Genomic DNA, 18,833 nt, shown 5'->3' on the forward strand with positions numbered 1-18,833 from the left:
CCTTCCTTCCTTCCTTCCTTCCTTCCTCCCTCCCTCCCTCCCTCCCTCCCTCCCTCCCTCCCTCCCTCCCTCCCTCCCTCCCTCCTCTCCTTCCCAGAGCAGTCAACTTTCTCTATATGAATCACACATAGTATCAACACTGAGGGTACTGCAAATATTTAAGGAAGAGGCAAATTACTAAAACATCACCTTAAAGAGTGTAAACTTGCTCCTTGTTGCTTATTATCAGTAACATTGGTCAGTAAAAACACATTTCCCTACTACAGTAAATATTTTTTGTTGAGCCTTAATTTTTACTTTTACATATTGTTTTTACAGGGAGAGGACAGGTTTATACAGGAGTGGTAAACTGTGGCAAGTGGGGAGCGGAGGTTTTTCAAAAGCATATCATACCTCACAGAACGATTTCTGGTTTTCAGGGAAATTTTGTAAGGGCAAATTTGCCTGAATTGGTGTTAAACACAACAGAGGGCCTTGGTTCTTAAACCTAACAAGTACAAGCTTGAGTGAATCTAAATAGAAATAGCTCTCAGATTAAATTGTCTCATGTACATTTTGAATAGCTCTGACCAAGATGGAGCTTTCTTTATCTTTGAATATTGCTAAGGAATAAAGTAACCAGTTTTGATGCGTCTGATAAAAAGCCTTTTTGTGCTTGAAAGACACTGTAATTTTCTGATTGTTCTACACATGCTACCTCTGTCCCCCCCCCCCCCCTTCACACAGTTTTCCTCTTTTGAGACAGATCCCCAAAGACCGCCTCCAGTAGTGCAGATCAAAGCAGTGCATGTGAACACCCCAAATACCCAGAGTCATTTCTGGGGAAAAAATTAAACACCCTATGTTTGCTTGCACACCAATCAGGCCAATCTGGATGCTGATAGCAATCAGTGTAAACTTTCCCTACTGCTGATGTAATGATGATGAATGCTGTGGCGTGGTACTTCAGACAGCTCTTCTCAGCGGATGCAAACCACTTGTTAATGAATGGAATACAATTCTGGCGGCATCAAATAGAAAGCAGGGAAGGGAATTTGAAAGGAGGCAATCGGTTAAAAAGACAAAGACAGTCAACCAACAGAGCCTGTTTCCGAAGAGAAAGGTTGTCGGGATTTTGCAACGCACCTTCGGAAATCTGGCAGGTTCATCACAGGCTCAGGGATTCTTATTTTTCTGCACTCCTGATCGCCAGTGTCCAGGTTTAAAGGATGTTTCAGTCTGGACTCAACCCCTAGTTTGTAACTGAAAAGAACCAGGGCCGAACAATCCAGATGGCTGTGTTTCCTTGCCTGTACTAGAGTGTTAGACGAAAAAGATATCTGCCCTTCCTTCCCTGGGATAGTTTCTTGTTAACTTAAGTACAGTACAGCACTTTAGCAAGTGTGCTGAAAACCACAGTCTGGTTAAGCCATAGTCAGATAATGGAACTTACATGACTAGAAACTTTTTTATGAATGAGATTTAACATGTTACTAGGAAGTTCTGGAGAAGGTAATACGAGGGGAACTCCTGCGTCTTTTTATGGCCCTTATTTGATTGCAGCATTTCTTCATGAGGGAGAGAAATCTGCCCTCCCCTCTCAGTTTCTCCCAGGAAGTACAGACTGAGGAAGAACAACTTTGGCTTCCTGGCATATTGCTGTGGTGTGTTTGGAGACTTGTATCCTCCTTTCCTGCTTTATGGGCACTGCTCACCAGGGAATTCTAGTAAAAATATGGTGTCCTTTGTAAAAAGCGGAGAAAAATAAAAGAGGCCTTGGATGAAAAGACCAGATTGCAGGTGCAACAAATGCCAGAATTTTCTCACTTAGCAGCATTAGCAGAGCTGGCTTGGCCAGGACAGTGACTAATTAAAAAGAGCAATTCTCAAACTGCAAAGGTGATGTATAAATTATCTAAATAAAAAATGGACTGTGTTGTGCCCCCTGCTGAGCTGTTGTGTATACAGTGGAGAAAACCATCTACACAATTAACTTTGGTACATAAAACAGCTCCATTTTTCACACTACTTCCCAACCTGGGGTACATGCACCTCCAACCTGGTTCTCAAACTGGGGTACACGTACCACCGGGGGTACATGCCAGAACATTTGGGGGTACCTGAAAAAATTCATAATGGGTTTGCTAATGTGGGGGCACAATTTTAGGGAAATCGGTTTCCAAAGGCTACATGAGTGAAAAACGGTTGGAAACCACTGTACTAGAATGTTGGGGGTCACGCAATGAAACTCATAAGAGCAAGTTCAGGACAGAAAAGGAAGTATGTTTGCAAATAATTGTTTTCTAGGTTTCACTAGCACATTGTAAGTTCAGAAGATGGCCTTTGTCAGTCCCAGAGGTTTCACTGGGATGTAGAGATGATTTCTTAGATGTGGATCCAAGATTTCCGAGGTTTTTACAGTTAGGGTTGTGGGTGATTTATAAAAGTATACACAAATAATACATACCTATATTCTTCAACCTTGTACATGTCTGAAGTTCTGAACAGATGTCAAAGATAGCCCCATAGATTATAGTATACTATCCTTGGGGCTGTGCGTTTTGGTGTCTCACAGAAAGGGGCATAGCGCTCTAACCATGAGGGCATCTTGAACCTGGATTATTCTCTCTGGCCCCTTCCGCACACGCAAAATAATTCGTTTTCAAGCCACTTTCACAACTGTTTGCAAGTGGATTTTGCCATTCCGCACAGCTTCAAAGAGCACTGAAAGCAGTTTGAAAGTGCATTATTCTGCATGTGTGGAATGAGCCTCTGATTGCTCAGTGAGGGAGGTCTAACTTAGTCATTTCTTGTCTCATGCACGGAAAACCCTAGAGCTCAGTTTGTTTCCTACCTGGATAGGGAGCGCATGAGAAAGAGCTCCCCTCAGCAGCCATTCTTATTTTCCTCACTAATCTGTACAATTCTTACCTTGTTCCCAGTCTTTTCTGCCATGGCGTGAGGGAAGTTTCCTCTCACTCCTTTTTATTTCCTCAAAGCCTTTTTTCTCCTCAGTGCATTTTCACACCTTTACTGTTATCCTCCCCGCATCCCTCTTCATGGAACACTTTGAAGCTGGTGAGGAACTTGGTGACAACGGGTCCCTCTCAGAAGACGAGACAGACCTGATGTTGCTGTCTTCCACAGTTAGGAGGGCTGGAGCCCCAAAAAGGCAGAAAGGAGAGAGAGCTGCAGTGAAGAGCGGAGGTACTGAAGCAAAAGTGCCAGATGGCAGGATGGAAAATGGCACAAAAAGGAACACCAGCCCCAACAGCCATCAGTGGTGGTGAGCCAGCCTACCCCTCTGAAGGACATTCCTGTGACCCAGGTGCCATCAATGGAGCACCAGAGGGTTATATACCCACTCCTCTCCTTGAGGCCGTGGGAGGTGGCATTGGTTAGAAAGGCCTTAAGGGAAGAGCAACAGCAAATCTAAGGGTAGTCTTCCCCGTTTTCACCCCAAAGACTCCCATTACTCCCCATTAAGATCCCTCCTGCATGTCTCTAAGCCAAGGTTCAATCCCAGGGAAGGAACAGACTACTCCTTATAGGGATGATTCACATTCATGGCCCACTAAAGAAAGGTCCAGCTACTGTGCAAGGAATTAGACTCCATCCTTATTGTCAGATGATGAGGGAGAGAAGGAGTTCTCTTGAAAGGCAGAACTCTTCAAACTAGAATACTCACCAGAGGTAATGGAAACAGTCATGGCCTCCAGGAAGGCTTCTGCTAAACAAATATATAATTCATCCTGGAGAATTGTCATGAAATTGTGCCAGTGCAAACACATTAATCCACTAAATCCTAGACTGGGATAACTTCTACAGGATGAGGTCCATCAGCAATTGAAGATATCTACTCTGTGTTGCCAAGTAGCGGCCATTGCAACTCTAGAACCCCGGAGAGCAGGGGCTCTCCTAACATGACATCCCTACATTATTCAGTTCCTCAAAGAAGTTGCTCAGACCAGCCCTCCCCCGTAGTCCACAGATTTCCTTCATGGGGAATACATTTAGTGCTATCAGTTCTTATCCCGGCACAGTTTGAGCCCTTGAAGGATGTGCCCTTAAAATGAGTACTCAGGAAGACCTTGTTCCTAACTGCAGCGACTTCTGCCAGAAGAATATCTGAATTAGAAGCATTATCTGCCAGAAAAGGGTTACCGTATAAACTCGTGTATAAGCCGACTCGTGTATAAGCCGAGGCACCTAATTTTACTACCAAAACCTGGAAAAACCTATTGACTTGCATATAAGCTGAAGGTGGGAAGGTGGGCTTCCTCAAACCCAGCCGGGAGGTGGAGGGAGCTCCTTATTTGGGCAATGACATCAGGGGGAGTCACTGCCCAAATAAGGAGCTCCCTCTGCCTCCCTCTGCCCCTCTCCTCAAAGGAGGGGGGCAGCAACAAGCAGCTTGTGCAGCCGCAGGGAGCAGGGAGGTCGTCCCGGCCACGCCTCCAGCCTCGGCAGAGGCCTGAAGAGCCGGCTGGTAAGCAGTGACTCGTGTATAAGCCGAGGGGGCATTTTTCAGCTTTAAAACAGGGCTGAAAAACTCGGCTTATACGTGAGTATATACGGTATATATTTTTCACAAGGACAAGGTAGTGCTCCTGCCAGATCCCACCTTTATTTCTAAAGTTAACTCTCCTTTTCACAGAAGTCAGTAAATTCATTTACCAGCATTCTGCCCTGGCAAAGAAAAAGCTTGGCACTCGTTAGTTTTGTGGAGGTTCCTTAGGATGTAGACCCGACGCACAGAACCCATCCAGAAAATGGACTTTCTATTCATTTCTTTGGTATTGAAGATGTTCAGATCACCAATCAGCTATAACATCAGACAGTGTTTTTGCTGTGCCTACAAAGCCAGCAAAACTCCGATCCTACCGGGCATCAGAGCCCACTTAGTCCAAAGTTCAGTTATCAATGCAGCATTTGGCCATCAAGCCTCAGTAGAAGAAATATATAAGGCAGCCACATGGTCCTCAATATCAACATTTGGTAGACACTAAAAATTCAGCTCCTTTTCAACCAATGCTGTCTTTGGAAGCAAGGGTGCTACAGCAGGTGATAGATAATCTGATACTCACCCAAATTGAGATACACTGCTGTGGATACACTGCTGTTGGAAACCCCAGATTTAAGAGGCCCGCCTCCTCAAAGCAAGAACAGAACCTTGGATACTCACCCTGAGGGTTCCTAATGTTCTGAGGTAAGGAGGACATCTTGCCTGCCCTGTAAAAAAAAATATAACAACAATATCAAAGAACAAATGACATCAAGCTGATTGCAGAAACAGAGAAAATTCTGTAGCCTTCTCTAACCAATAAATGACTTGTTCAACAAAGTACCAAGGGAAGACAGATGAGTTACCTAAGACGTTCCTATGTTATAACAGAGTTTTTTGCCTGTTAATGTTCTGTATGTGCTATATACTTCCTGTCATGGGAAGTACTCAAACTGAACTCTAGGGTTTCCCACGTGGGGGACGTGAAATGGTAAAGTTAGCCCTGCCTCCGTGAGCAGCTAGCAGGAGCAACCCAGATTCAAGATTCTCTCCTTACCTCAGAGCAGAAGGAACCGTCACGGTGAGTATCCCATTCTGACTAGATATTCTGCTTGGTATTCCAGGGTCAGTCCTTTCATGATGGTGCCAACTGGAAGATCAGATGGTCACAAAATTTATTTTATGAATGGAAGAGATATAATGTTTCCTTGTTCATGGAAGGGATTGGTTTCTTTTGCGTGAGTTATATTTTTTCCAGTCCATAAAACAGAACAGTCCCTGGTACATTAAGACACATAATCACCCCAGTGTTTCTGTAGTAAAGTTGATTTGGCATGATTGAGAATTTATTTACAAATCTGGGTAATTTTCTTTGTCCACAATGATACTTTCCTGTTCATCTTTTCAGCCTGGTGAGAAAGAGACTTGGAAACATTCAGAATATTGCTAGGCTGTTTTCAGAGTATTGTTGAAGGCTTTCACGGCCAGATTCAACTGGTTCTGGTGGGTTTTCCAGGCTGTGTGGCCATGGTCTGGTGCAGGGGGCTGCAACCTGTGGCTCTCCAGATGTTCATGAACTACAATTCCCATCAGCCCCTGCCACCATGGAGAGCCACAGGTTGCACACCCCTGGACTGGTGGATCTTGTTCCTAATGTTTCGCCTGCATCTGTGGCTGGCATCTTCAGAGGTGTATCACAGGGGGAAGTCTGTTACACACTGTATAACAGACACAGTTACACAGTGTATAACAGACCTCTCTCTGTGATACACCTCTGAAGATGCCAGCCACAGATGCAGGCGAAACGTTAGGAACAAGATCCACCAGACCACGGCCACACAGCCTGGAAAACCCACCAGAACCTGTTTTCAGAGTTTCAAAAGTTAGCATAATAGCTCTGCCCTTCTCTAACTTGGAAGAGGCTGGAACTCTCACTGATGTCACACTGAATCGCAGAAATACCCAGAGAACAGTGAAACATTGATTTTTTTTACCCCCATTGCGTCCATGGTTGGGATGAGCCTCCTATCACTGGGAGCAAGGCTAAGAAGTCCCATTGCAATTGTGCTGTGTCTCCCTTCCAGCTTTGTGATTTGTCATAGACAAGACTATGCCCTTCCACTGTGCGGGATAGGGGGTGGTCTGGAAACTAAAGTCAGCCGAAAAAAAATTGTAATTGTGGACCTCTGTATAATCACAGGTGCATGCAAAGGGAACATGTCAGTACAAATGATTACTGTCAGGATAGTGACACGTTTTTATTCTAACTCTGGCTACTTACTTTCCTGAACATACACTGATTTGTTTTATCCAGTAAGTTGCCTTGAACAGTCTTATCATTGTTCTAACTGAATCGCAATGTTGGTGCAAGCTTGCATTTTGCGAGCTTGAAAAGCAGAGGCGCACCTGCGAGCAGGTTGCTATCTTGCCAGGGATTAGCTTGAAAGTGGGGCTCGGTTTAATTTGTTCAATGGGCTCAAGCCTGCGGGAAAATTACAAAAGATTCCCGCACGGTTGAATGGAAGAAGACCATGACTGTTTGCTTTCACGGAGGAATGTTTATCCCTCTATTTTACCTATGAAAGTTCAGAGCTGCGTTTTCTCTTGGCGACAATCATCATTCTTATGCACATGCAGGCAGTCAAGGGGTAATAACAGAAGAAACTAGTTTACCAGTGTTTGAAAGCATGGCTTACTTTCTGGAAAATGCACATGTGGCTTTGAGCCGGGGGTGGGGGGGTGGGGGTGGGGAGGGGGCAGGAGGAGGCAATTGGGAAGGGGCTATTCAGTACCTTCAAATCCACTGTAAAACCCCATTTCTTGCAAAATGTGAGCGGGGGGAATGACTTGGTTTACTTTATTATCATTGGTTGTGAAGGATTGTTATAAGTATAGAGTATATTGGAAATCTTTCAAAGACTTAATAAAAAAGAATGCAGTCTACTTAGTACCTTTTATTAGGATCAACCAGATGACACATAATAGTGTGCAAATTTTCAAGTGGTCCAGAACTCTTCTTCAGGCCGGGTGTTACCAAAAACAAACAAATAAATGACTAAATAAAAGGAAAGGGAAGAAGCTTCAGGGTGTGGTGGAAAATCTTGATGTTGTCTGTGTTGGGCCGCAAATGTTAGATGTATTTTTCTGAGCAAGAGGCCATACAATGACTACATCCCACGAAAAACACTAGGGCTGATTCCGCATGGGCCAAAACAGCAGTGTGAAAACGGTGTAAAAGAGTTTAAAACGGTGTAAAAGGGTTTATACTCGCACTGTTTTCACACCACTGTTTTTGGCCCATGCGGAATCAACCTAGGTATTCTAAAGTCTCTTTAAAAGAAGAGAACAATCTTTGGAGATGTCAGAAGGTTTCTTCCAAATGCTCAACGTTCCCCCATGCTTCAGTTTTCCTTTTTTTGTGGTACCTGATTCTGGTTAAATCACCAACCTTTTTTTGACCCTCTTTTTTCTTCTGGAAGGAATGTTGGGTTCTTTAAGGATTTCCTTTTAAGTGGTGTGTGTTGCTGGAAATTACCATTATTAAAGTTTTCAAATCTTTTTTTCCTGGTTTTCTAGAAGTTAAATATTCTGAGTCAGGGACAGAGGCAGATACTTCTATAGTTCACATGAATACAAAGTCCATTTCATATGCTGGAGCTTTCAATATTTATCGGGATAAAGTGTTGTAGGATAATTAAGCTTTTCGTAGTATAGCTTTGCTGAAAAGGAGATTCATACCGTTTACTTTTAAATCATCATGGGACACGCTATTGCAAAATAATGAATATGACATAAAACAGCCAGGTAAGATGCTGTAGCAATGTGCATTAGTAGGAAGAGTGTACTCAAACAATGTACTCAAACAATGATATTTGATTTGTGTATGGGGATGCTGCCACTATTTGAGAATATTCTTGTGCTCTGAAATGTTGGGGAATGTGTATCGTTACTTACTTGCATTCAGGACAAAAGCTTCCAGTGTTGCTGTAGCCAGCTAGGATTTATGCTATTCTGGCATTGAACATCTTCTGACTTTTGTGATTTTGGAGAAGATCTGGGGGATTAGAGCACGACATTTTGGAGTGGAATACCTTATGGGATTCATTTTCTTGAGAGTACTCCCCTTTGTTCTGTTAAGGAAAAAGGGAGTTGTGGGCATTTTTATGCCTAAACGAGCCGCAGCTATACGTGCCAACATAGGAATTTGTTGGCATATAGGATTGGATTGATTGTGTTAAATGGAATCAAACCAGGCATGCTAAGAATATCTCTTAAAAAAAGAAAAACAGATTTTTAATCCTGACGATTGTATGGAAAAAGCTTTGAAAATGTGTAGGTAAACGTAACTAGAGCCTGCTGGATCAGGCTAGTGGTCCATCCAGTCCAGCATCTGATTTCACTCAGTGGCCAATGTAGTTTCCTGCACTGAAAATTCAGCAGATTGAGAACTTTGACTGGAGGATGGGTGTTGTCTTGTATTGCCTCCAGTACAAACCCATGAATGTTATCTGACTTTTCCCACCTTGGTCTTTATCCAATTTTTTAAAAATCCAAGTATATGTATTGTGTGCAGAGCTGTAGTGAGGGGGAACTGCACCCGGGTCCTGCGCCCCCGCCACGTCCCCCGCACTGGCGTGCAACCGGTGCGCCCCCCCACGTCCCCTTGGCGCTAGACCACTGATTGTGTGTAATTTAGTTCAGTTCAGTTTATTACATATATTGTGTGTAAAGTGTTGTCGGGTTGAAACTGACTTATTGCATCCCCAGCAAGGGTCTTTCAAGGCAGGCGAGAAATAGAGGTGGTTTGCCGTTGTGTCTTCCTTTGCAAAGTCTTCCTTGGAGGTCTCGGACTTCCAGGTTTGACCACCGCGGAACTGTGAGGCGGCGGGAAGCACTGCCTCTCCTTCGGTTCTGAGATCTGATGAGCTTGGGCTGCCTTCCTTCCTCAAATACATTAGTCAAACCATATAACCTTTGCATGAAGGTGATTCTGATCACAGCGTTTGACTTTCCTTTTTAGAGCGCTATTTGAGCCCAAGCATGCCAAGCTGGGCCTCTCTGTTTCTGCTGCTAACCCCTGTGGTGCTTGTGACTGGTTGAAGAACACCTACCTGCCATTTACTTGGGTTAATAAGGCAGCAGTGATACCCTTGAATGAAGGAAAGAGGCTTAGAGGCAGCATTCGCTTGGCATCACTTTTCTCTACTTGTATCTTTGAGACACTGCAATATATAAAACAAGAACAAGACAGCTGTAGAGAGCTTGACCCTGCAATCCAGATGGGGGTTCATGCGTGGATGTGGCCGGGGTTGTGCTGCTTCCTTGGGGGCTTCAGATGACATGAAAAGGAGGGAAAATCCCCCAAGCTGCCCTGATTGCCCCATAGAACAAACAGGCTTATGCCACACTTTTGTATGGCGTAAGTCTGCAGAGTCGGGGGCGCGGTGTTCTCATGCTGCAATGCCAGTAGAATCTGACTAAAGTCGGCTTCACCCCTGCCCCCCTCCCCGCACTGGTGTCAGCTCAGACCAGAGGTGGGATCCAGCAGGTTCTCACAGGTTCCCGAGTGTAGGTTACTAATTTTTTTTGTGTTCCGAGAGGGGGTTACTAATTGGTGATTTTGCCATGTGATTGTTGCCTTAGTTACGCCCCTCCTCTCAGCAGTAGCGCGCAGAACTTGAAGCAGTCTAGCAGGAGATGCACCGGCGTGCGTGGCAGCCTGCACCTGCGTGCATTCGTTTCCCACCCAAGGACCGGCGCAGCGGCTGCGTCCTTGCCACAGCCCCCCCAGGAATGCCCCGCCCCTGGAATGCCCGGCCACGCCCCCGTCGTGCCCCACCCAGCCCCATTGGCGCTGTGCCACAGTTTGAATCCCACCACCATTACCTGTTACTAAACCTGTTACTGAAATTTTTGGATCCCACCACTGGCTCAGACTCCCAACAAAGTGATCCAGACTTCTAGGTGTGCCCTCCACGGAGCTGTGGGGCAGTGAGGCATCATTGCATTTGCTCCCTCTGCTGGCATGGGTGCCCTTTATGCTGGCAAAGGAGGCAAAACCATTGGCACAGTCCTCCACCATTCCCACGGCACAAACCACCCCCCCCCCCCAAATTTGGATTGTACTGTTATTGTTTTAGTCTCTTCTGTCAATGAGAGTGAGTTCAGTTCTCCTAACTAAGGGTGTGCATTGTTTTTTTGTTTTGTTCTGTTGTCGATATTTTTCGGGTTTGGGTTGAAAAGTTCTGGAAGTTTTTGAAAAAGCTGGAAAAAAAAGCAAGATCCCAATATCAGCTTATTTGGTTGTTCAAAAAAAATAATTCACGTCTGTTAAGCCCGAACTTGAAAAATCCCTGCTGCTTCTGAGCTCCGCGTGGAGATGGGAGGCAGCCGGCAGGCACCAAATTGAGTGCTGGACTCCGGGAGCCCAACGTTCAGCTCTGTGCCGGCTGTCTCTGAGCCCGTATGGAGCGGGGAGGCAGCAGGCAGGCTCAGAATCCAGCCTCACTCTGCTGATGCAAGCCACGTGTCGAAGCTGGAGAAAAAGTGATTTTGTGGGATGCTCCCTCACTGCTACAGTGTCCATCCTGTGGGATATTTTGCTTGTGAGTCACCCCCAGCCTCAGAGAGGAGTTTGAAACTAAATGGCAGGCTACTTGGGGAAGGGGAATGCAGGAAAAGATCTTCTCCGCTAACTCCTTCCATGAACTTTCCCATAGCATCCGACCCACTTTGTCTTCTACCTAATATTGTTTTGTCTATAGTAGCATAAATAAGAGTTGGCAGTAACAGTGCTGGAAGAGTGGCTTTTGCTAGGTTAGTTGATGCTGGAGTTCTTCAAGTGTGAACCTGGTAGCAGAATTTTCTGTTAGCTTGAGACTGTGCCCAGTTATTCCTATCTTTGACCTAAAACCTCCTTGGTTGCTTCGCAGACAAAGGGTTGGATCTTGGTTTCCCAATGAAGCTTTCCTCAGGGTGGAGAGAGGAAGAAGAGGAGGAGGAGGAGCTTGGATTTTCTACTTTGCTTTTCTCTCCTCTAAGGAGACTCAAGGCGGCTTACAAACTCCTTTTCCCTTCCTCTCCCCACAGCAACCACCTTGTGAGGTAGGTGGGGCTGAGAGAATTCTGAACAAACTGTGACTATCCCATGGTCAAAGAAAGGGAAAGAACCTGCCTGGCTCTAGTGTGCAAACTATACAAATCTATTTTAATGAAAATAATTTAAACATTTATATACCGGAGCCACAACTCTTAATCAACAACATATTATAAACAACAACAACAAAACAATGAACAATACTACCACCTTCCATTGACCATCAGCCAAGGATTTTATCAACATCCTGTTCATCTATATATACATGAAACCTATCAACAGAAATTGAGTTTTTAAAAGCATCAGACATTGGTATCCTTCTACACCATTAGTGGATCTCTTACTCCATTACAGAGACTTGATATTATTTTATTTGGGATCCTCTGTGTATGTATTGTTCATTATTTTATTGCTGTTGCTGTTGTTTATGAGCAGCAGTGGCGTAGGAGGTTAAGAGCTCATGTATCTAATCTGGAGGAACCGGGTTTGATTCCCAGCTCTGCCGCCTGAGCTGTGGAGGCTTATCTGGGGAATTCAGATTAGCCTGTGCACTCCCACACATGTCAGCTGGGTGACCTTGGGCTAGTCACAGCTTCTTGGAGCTCTCTCAGCCCCACCCACCTCACAGGGTGTTTGTTGTGAGGGGGGAAGGGCAAGGAGATTGTAAGCCCCTGTGAGTCTCCTATAGGGCAGTGATGGTGAACCTTTTCGGGACCAAGTGCCCAAATTGCAACCCAAAACCCATGTATTTATCGCAAAGGGCCAACCCGGCAATTGAACCTGAATACTGAGGTTTTAGTTTAGAAAAAACGGTTGGCTCCGAGGCGTGCGTTACTCGGGAGTAGGCTTGGTGGTAGTCGGTGGCTTTGCTTTGAAGCAACTATGCAACTCTTCCAATGGATAAATCACGACTCTAGGACGGTTTACTCAGAAGCAAGCCCCATTGCCAGCAACCAAACTTACTCCCAGGCAAAGGATTATGCTTTAGCTCTTGGCATGAAAATCAATGGGGTTTAACAGCGCTTAACAGGGTTACCTACACTGCTTCTCCAAAACTAGGTTTTAGGTTTAATGCTAGTAATTGAGCCCAGTGGCCCAGGCCAGCCTAGATGTGTGTGTGGGGGGGCACTCTGTTTGCGCGTGCCCACAGAGAGGGCTCTGAGTGCCACCTCTGGCACCCGTGCCATAGGTTCGCCACCACTGCTATAGGGGGATATAAATCCAACCTCCTCCTCCTCCTCCTCCTCCTCCTCCTCCTCCTCCTCCTCCTCCTTCTTCTTCTTCTTCTTCTTCTTCTTCTTCTTCTGTTGTTGATTAAGAGTTGTGGTTCCGGTATATAAATGTTTAAATTATTTGCATTAAAATAGATTTGTATAGTTCGCACTAGAGCCAGACAGGTTCTTTTCCTTTCTTTAAACAAGATACTGTCTCTGGCTCACAATATATATATATTGCAGGAGAGAAAGGTGGGGTATAAATCCAAACCACACTTGTTGCCGCACTCCTAAATTCAGCTGGGTGACCATGGGATAGTGAAATATATATATATATTTCACTATCCCATGGTCACCCAGCTGAATTTAGGAGTGCGGCAACAAGTGTGGTTCATCAGATAAGAGGCCACCGCTTATGTGGAGGAGAGGGGAATCAAACCCAGTTCTCTTAATGACTGCACCATGCTGGCTCTTCCTCTGCCTTTCTGCTGCCGCAAGATACTCCAGGCGGTCCTTTCAGAGTTGTCGAAAGAGAGTTCCCCCTTAAATAAGAAGGCTCACACACTGTAAAAACTGTTTAAAATTGACCTCTCCTCCACTTTGAGAACTACTTTTTGTGCATTTTTCTGTTCTGGCTGGTTTTCACGTGGATTAGAAGCAGCTTTGATCCTTGTAAAATGGCTCAAGGCTGGATGTGCTAGATCTGTGCAAATCACTGCTTATGTTTTGATTTGTGGTCAGTGTGTCAAATTATCACACTAAACGTATATCTGGTATACTGGTTTTTCAGAATGCAGGTGGTCTCCCCGGGGAGACAGAGAACACAGGCGAGGGATGCAATGTCTTCTCTTTGGTCTCCCGTGGAGGCCACCTGCATGCCGAAAAATCAGCGTACTAGAGTCAGTTTCAGTGTGGTAATTTGGCACATTGACCACAGTGTGTCTTGTTTGGCCTGGAGTCAGAGTATCAGGGCACCTCTTCTCAGTGAAACACTGAAAGCTGTTTATTCTGTTCTAAGAAAGCTAACAGAAGTGTTTTCTCTTTGCAGTGGTTCTTTTTTTCTTGCGTGGTATTTTTTTTAATGCGAGGGAGCATTCAAATATTGCCTCCCACCTGCAGCAGTATGGTCCACTTTTGGATGTCAAGACTATGTACCACCTGATGTGTCTTCATGTATATCTTTTGCCACGAGGCAGCCAGAAGTTGTATGTTCAAGGCCAACACAGTCTAATACTGATGCTGTCTCACATTAATAGTTTGCTTGCATGTTAACATTTTCCTGCCGCCATTTCCAGTAGGCATTGGTGTTGACAGTTTCAGGCACGTGTGAAAGAAGAGAGCAATGAGCAAACTGAGAGAGGGAAAGAGAGAGATTAACTGAGCCAATATGGATCTCTCCCTCTCCCTCTCTCCCTCTCCCTCTCTCCCCCTCTCCCTCTCCCCCCTCTCTCTCCCTCCCTCCCTCCCTCTCTCTCTCTCTCTCTCTCTCTCTCTCTCTCATGCAGACATTTTATTGAGAGTATTTTGCCCAAAGTCGGGTTGATTTGTTGTGCTTAACTTATAACGTTTCTTCTGAAAGATGGCTTTATACCAGTTGCTATCCTAAAATGTCCCTGGAAAAGTGTCTTTGTTGAAAACTTTAAATGCGTTGGGGCCAGGTTTTCTTACGGATTTCTTACCTACCGATCTTCCTGGCTATTAAGAATTTCGTTGGAGGCTGTGTTCTGGGTGAGGTGGTATGGCTAGATCTAGGGCAGGGGTAGGGAACCTGCGGCTCTCCAGATGTTCAGGAACTACAATTCCCATCAGCCAATTCCCATCAGCCAATTGGCCATGCTGACAGAGGCTGATGGGAATTGTAGTTCCTGAACATCTGGAGAGCCGCAGGTTCCCTACCCCTGATCTAGGGCATTTTCTGTTACGGTACCTCATTTGTGGTACCACATTCCTTGCATCTGTTTGCTTAGTCCTTTAAGCCTTGTGTGTGTGTGTGTGTGCCACCATCGCCATCACACTCCGGCTGCAGGAAAGGCGATGCCCGCGATTACATGGAGAAACCTCCCGCCTCGGGACCTGTTGGCTGGGCGCCTGGAGAACCTCGCCACCATGGAGGTCCCGGGAGGACAACCGCTTATTGCTTTTTAAAAAAGTTATGCATACCACATGCAAACATTTCTGTTTTTAGAGCTTTTGGAGGTAGCTAAATTTTGGGCCATTTTCCCCTCCTCCTTGCCTGCTTGACATGTTGATATTGTACTGTGGTAGTGTTGCTTGAGCTATTGGGATGATTGGGTTGATTATTGTTTAGGTATTCTGATTATTATAGTGATTTTATTGATGATGCTGATGGACATCTTTTTTTAGTACATTTATTTTTGTTCCCTGGTATATCTGCTTGAGAGCTTTTTGTTGGGCATGGATAGAATGGATGCACATTAAATAAAACTAATTTATAATAAAATGCTGCAGCCCAGGTTGGACCGCTGGTTAGAATTCTGCTTCCCTGTCATGTCCTGGCCAGCGTGGTGTAGTGGTTAAGAGCAGGGGGACTCTAATCTGGAGAACTGGGTATGATTCCCCACTGTTCCACCTGAGTGGCAGAGGCTTATCCGGTGAATCAGATGTGTTTCCCTGCTTCTGAATTCCTGCTGGGCGACCTTGGGCTAGTCACGTTTCTCCCAGAACTCTCTCAGCCCTACCTACCTCACAAGGTATCTGTTGTGGGGAGCGGAAGGGAAAGGAGCATGTAAGCCACCTTGAGTCTCCTTGCAGGAGAGAAAGGTGGGGTATAAATCCAAACTCTTCTTCTTTTTCTGTATGATGGATCATCTGGATCCATTCTGCTGGTGGAGGTGCTTACCCCTGTTGGAATGCTCCACTAGTGAAACAAATCCACAGGATCCAACTCCTTGTCTAAATGGATATTGCGTGAAATGTTGCCTGCTACCTGTCTGAAGCCCTATTTAGACAGTCGGCCAATGACCAACTAATGGCCACATTTCAGGTGATAATCTGGAGCTTTCTCTTTCTGCACTCCCTTGGATACTTACCGTGAAGGGCCTTTCTACTGGTAGGCTAGGAGGACATCTTGACCCTCCTTGGGTCTCTATTAGTCCCCGATACAAGTCTCCAATCTATTTCTGGGTTCGTTCCAAAGTCTGTCGTTGTGGTTCAGTGCTAGGGTTCCTGGTGAGCCTATGTGTTCTTATTCCATTGTGAGTTAACGTTACTATCTATGTTGTTTCCGTGCCCATACTGATTACTGCTATGCCAGATAGGGGTACTGAGGTAAAAATGGTCTCTGGGACCTCTGCAGGAAGTGACATGGAGAATGTTTTCTCTTGCCTCCTTGCAACTGGTGGAGAAGACACCCAAAATATGTCCTCCTAGCCTACCAGTAGAACGGCTCTTCATGGTAAGTATCAAATAGACCAGGGATGGCCAACCTATGGCACTCCAGATGTTCATGGACTTCAACTTGCATCAGCCCCTGCCAGCATGGCCATGCTGGCAGGGGCTGATGGGAATTGCAGTCCATGAACATCTGGAGTGCCATAGGTTGGCCACCCCTGCAATAGACCATTCTGCACTGTACCTGCTTATGAGTAGATCAGAATCAGCAGGCTGTGGTTCATACTCACAAATGGATCTGTTGGTGGGAAAGGCCCCAGTGCTGACGAAGAAGGCCTCCAGCAATAGGATTCATCTTCAGTCCAGATTAGCTGTCTGGGAAATGTTCCAGCTTGTCTGTTAAATACATTTGCATGGAATTTAGGGTACTCAAGAATTAATAGAAACACCTGCAGTCTTCAGAGTACAAATTATGGAAGGTGATGCCAATTGAAGGGGAGTATGCTTTTAGGGTGAGTAAGAGGGAAATCTCTTTAAAATGAACAAATGGTGCTGTTTGCTGCCAGTTCTTGGAAGCCCTGACTTCAAGTGCTGGGAGTTTTAGAACTACTACCTGAAGAGCTCCCAAAATGAAACACATTGTGAAATGTGTATTACATATGTCAGAACATTACCAGTTCTTTATTAGAATATACTGCCCTTGTGGTGTATTAAATTAAAGCCGCTTTTTGCATCTCTTCTTTTTTCCATAAGTGTTTCTCAAATAAATTGATAAGGAATGGTAGCCATTCCTAGAAATCAGAGACACGAGGGAAGCCTAGTGGTGAAGGTTTAGTTGCTTCTGTTCTCTCCCCCCCACCACCCCCAAATGTCTATTGCCACCTCTGCATTTCTGTATTTTATTGTAGTGTACTTTATTACTTCTAAGCCTGAATGATATTGGCATTTAATTGCATTTTATTTATTTATTTACCTACCCACCAAATATCTCCTGCCTTTCTACCCTCACAAAGGCTAACAAGATAGGATGTTGTGGGGTTTCCAGGATGTATGTACGTTTTGCCTGCATCTGTGGCTGGCATCAGATCCTCTGAAAATGCCAGCCACAGATGCAGGCGAAACATCAGGAGAAAATGCTACTAGAACATGCCCATACAAACCGGAAAACCCACAACACCCCAGTGATTCCGGCCATGAAAGCCTTCGATAATATAGCTAACAAGGTTAACAAATTAAAACATACATTATAAAATCCTATTTTAAAACCAACCACCCTACCAAAAAGACATCATTAAATTAAATACAGAGCTAAAATACGTGTGTGTGTGTGTGTGTGTGTGTATTTAAGTGCTGTTAAGTCTCTTCCAACTTATGACGATGCTATGGTTAACAACCTTGCGGAGGTATTGCATATACCCTTTGGGGATAGAGTGGTCTATTAATTCGAATGAATGAATGAATGAATGAATGAATGAATGAAACAACAACAACAACAACTTCCTAGGCCTCTGGGTGAGGTTCGAATTGTAATGAAGGCCAACAACCAGCTAAAGATCTGGCAGCTGTGAAATCTGCCATAATGATGATGATGATGATGATGATGATGATAACAACAACAACAACAACAACAACTACAAATATACTGATACATTGCAACTTCCTAGGCCTCTGGGTGAGGTTCCTAGGCCTCTGGGTGAGGCTCGAATTGTAATGAAGGCCAACAGCCAGCTAAAGATCTGGCAGCTGTGAAATCTACCATAATTATAATAAGTGAAACTTATCATCATCATCTCGCTGTCGTCATCATCATCATATGAAGGGCTGTGGCCTCCTTTATTGATTCATTCCATCTTTTGTTGGTTCTTCCACTTTTCCTGATGCCTTTTGACTTTTTTTTTTAGCATTATTGCCTTTTTGAGTAAGTTTGCTCTTCTCATAATGTGAGCAAAATATGATTGCCTCAGTTTGGTCTCTTTAGTTTGTAGGGAGAGTTCAGGCTTGATTTGATCTAGAACCCGCTTATTTGGTTTTTTTGGCAGTCCACAGTGTCAGGAAAACTTGCCTCCCAACACCACATTTCAAAAGAATCTGTTTTCTTCCTGTCAGCTGTCCTTATTGGGCACCTTTCACACCCATACATAGTGATAGGGAATACTGTGGTATCAATTATCTCTATTACCTTGGCTGCCAGTGAAACATCATTTCCACTTGAGAATCTTTTCTATCACCAACATGGCTGCCCTTCCCAGTCTCAGTCTCTTCTGATTTGTTGGTTTATGATGGATCTAAGGAAAAAAAAAATCTTGAACAATTTCAATTTCTTCTTCATTGTCCCTCTTAAAGTTGTGTCATTCTCAGGTAGTCATTACTTTTGTCTTTTTGATGCTCAGTTGTAATTCTGATTTGGCATTTTCTGTTTTTAGCCTTCATAAGCAGCTGGTTCAAGTCTTCACTGTTTGCTGCCAGTAACACGTTGTCATCTTGTCAGTCTCAAATTGTTATTGTTCCTTTCACCAGTTTTAACTAAGATGCATTAAAAAATGTAAAAACAATCATTAAAACATTAATTAGGAAGGGGGAAAAATCACTGCTACTGAACAGGTTAAAATGTCCTATAAGGAGAAGGTTCTAGAGCTGCATTCATGGACGTAGGTAAGGGGGGGGGGTTCTCGGGTGTCCACCCCCAATC

This window comes from Sphaerodactylus townsendi, linkage group LG15 (assembly GCF_021028975.2).
Source record: "Sphaerodactylus townsendi isolate TG3544 linkage group LG15, MPM_Stown_v2.3, whole genome shotgun sequence".
NCBI classification, from domain to species: Eukaryota; Metazoa; Chordata; class Lepidosauria; order Squamata; family Sphaerodactylidae; genus Sphaerodactylus; species Sphaerodactylus townsendi.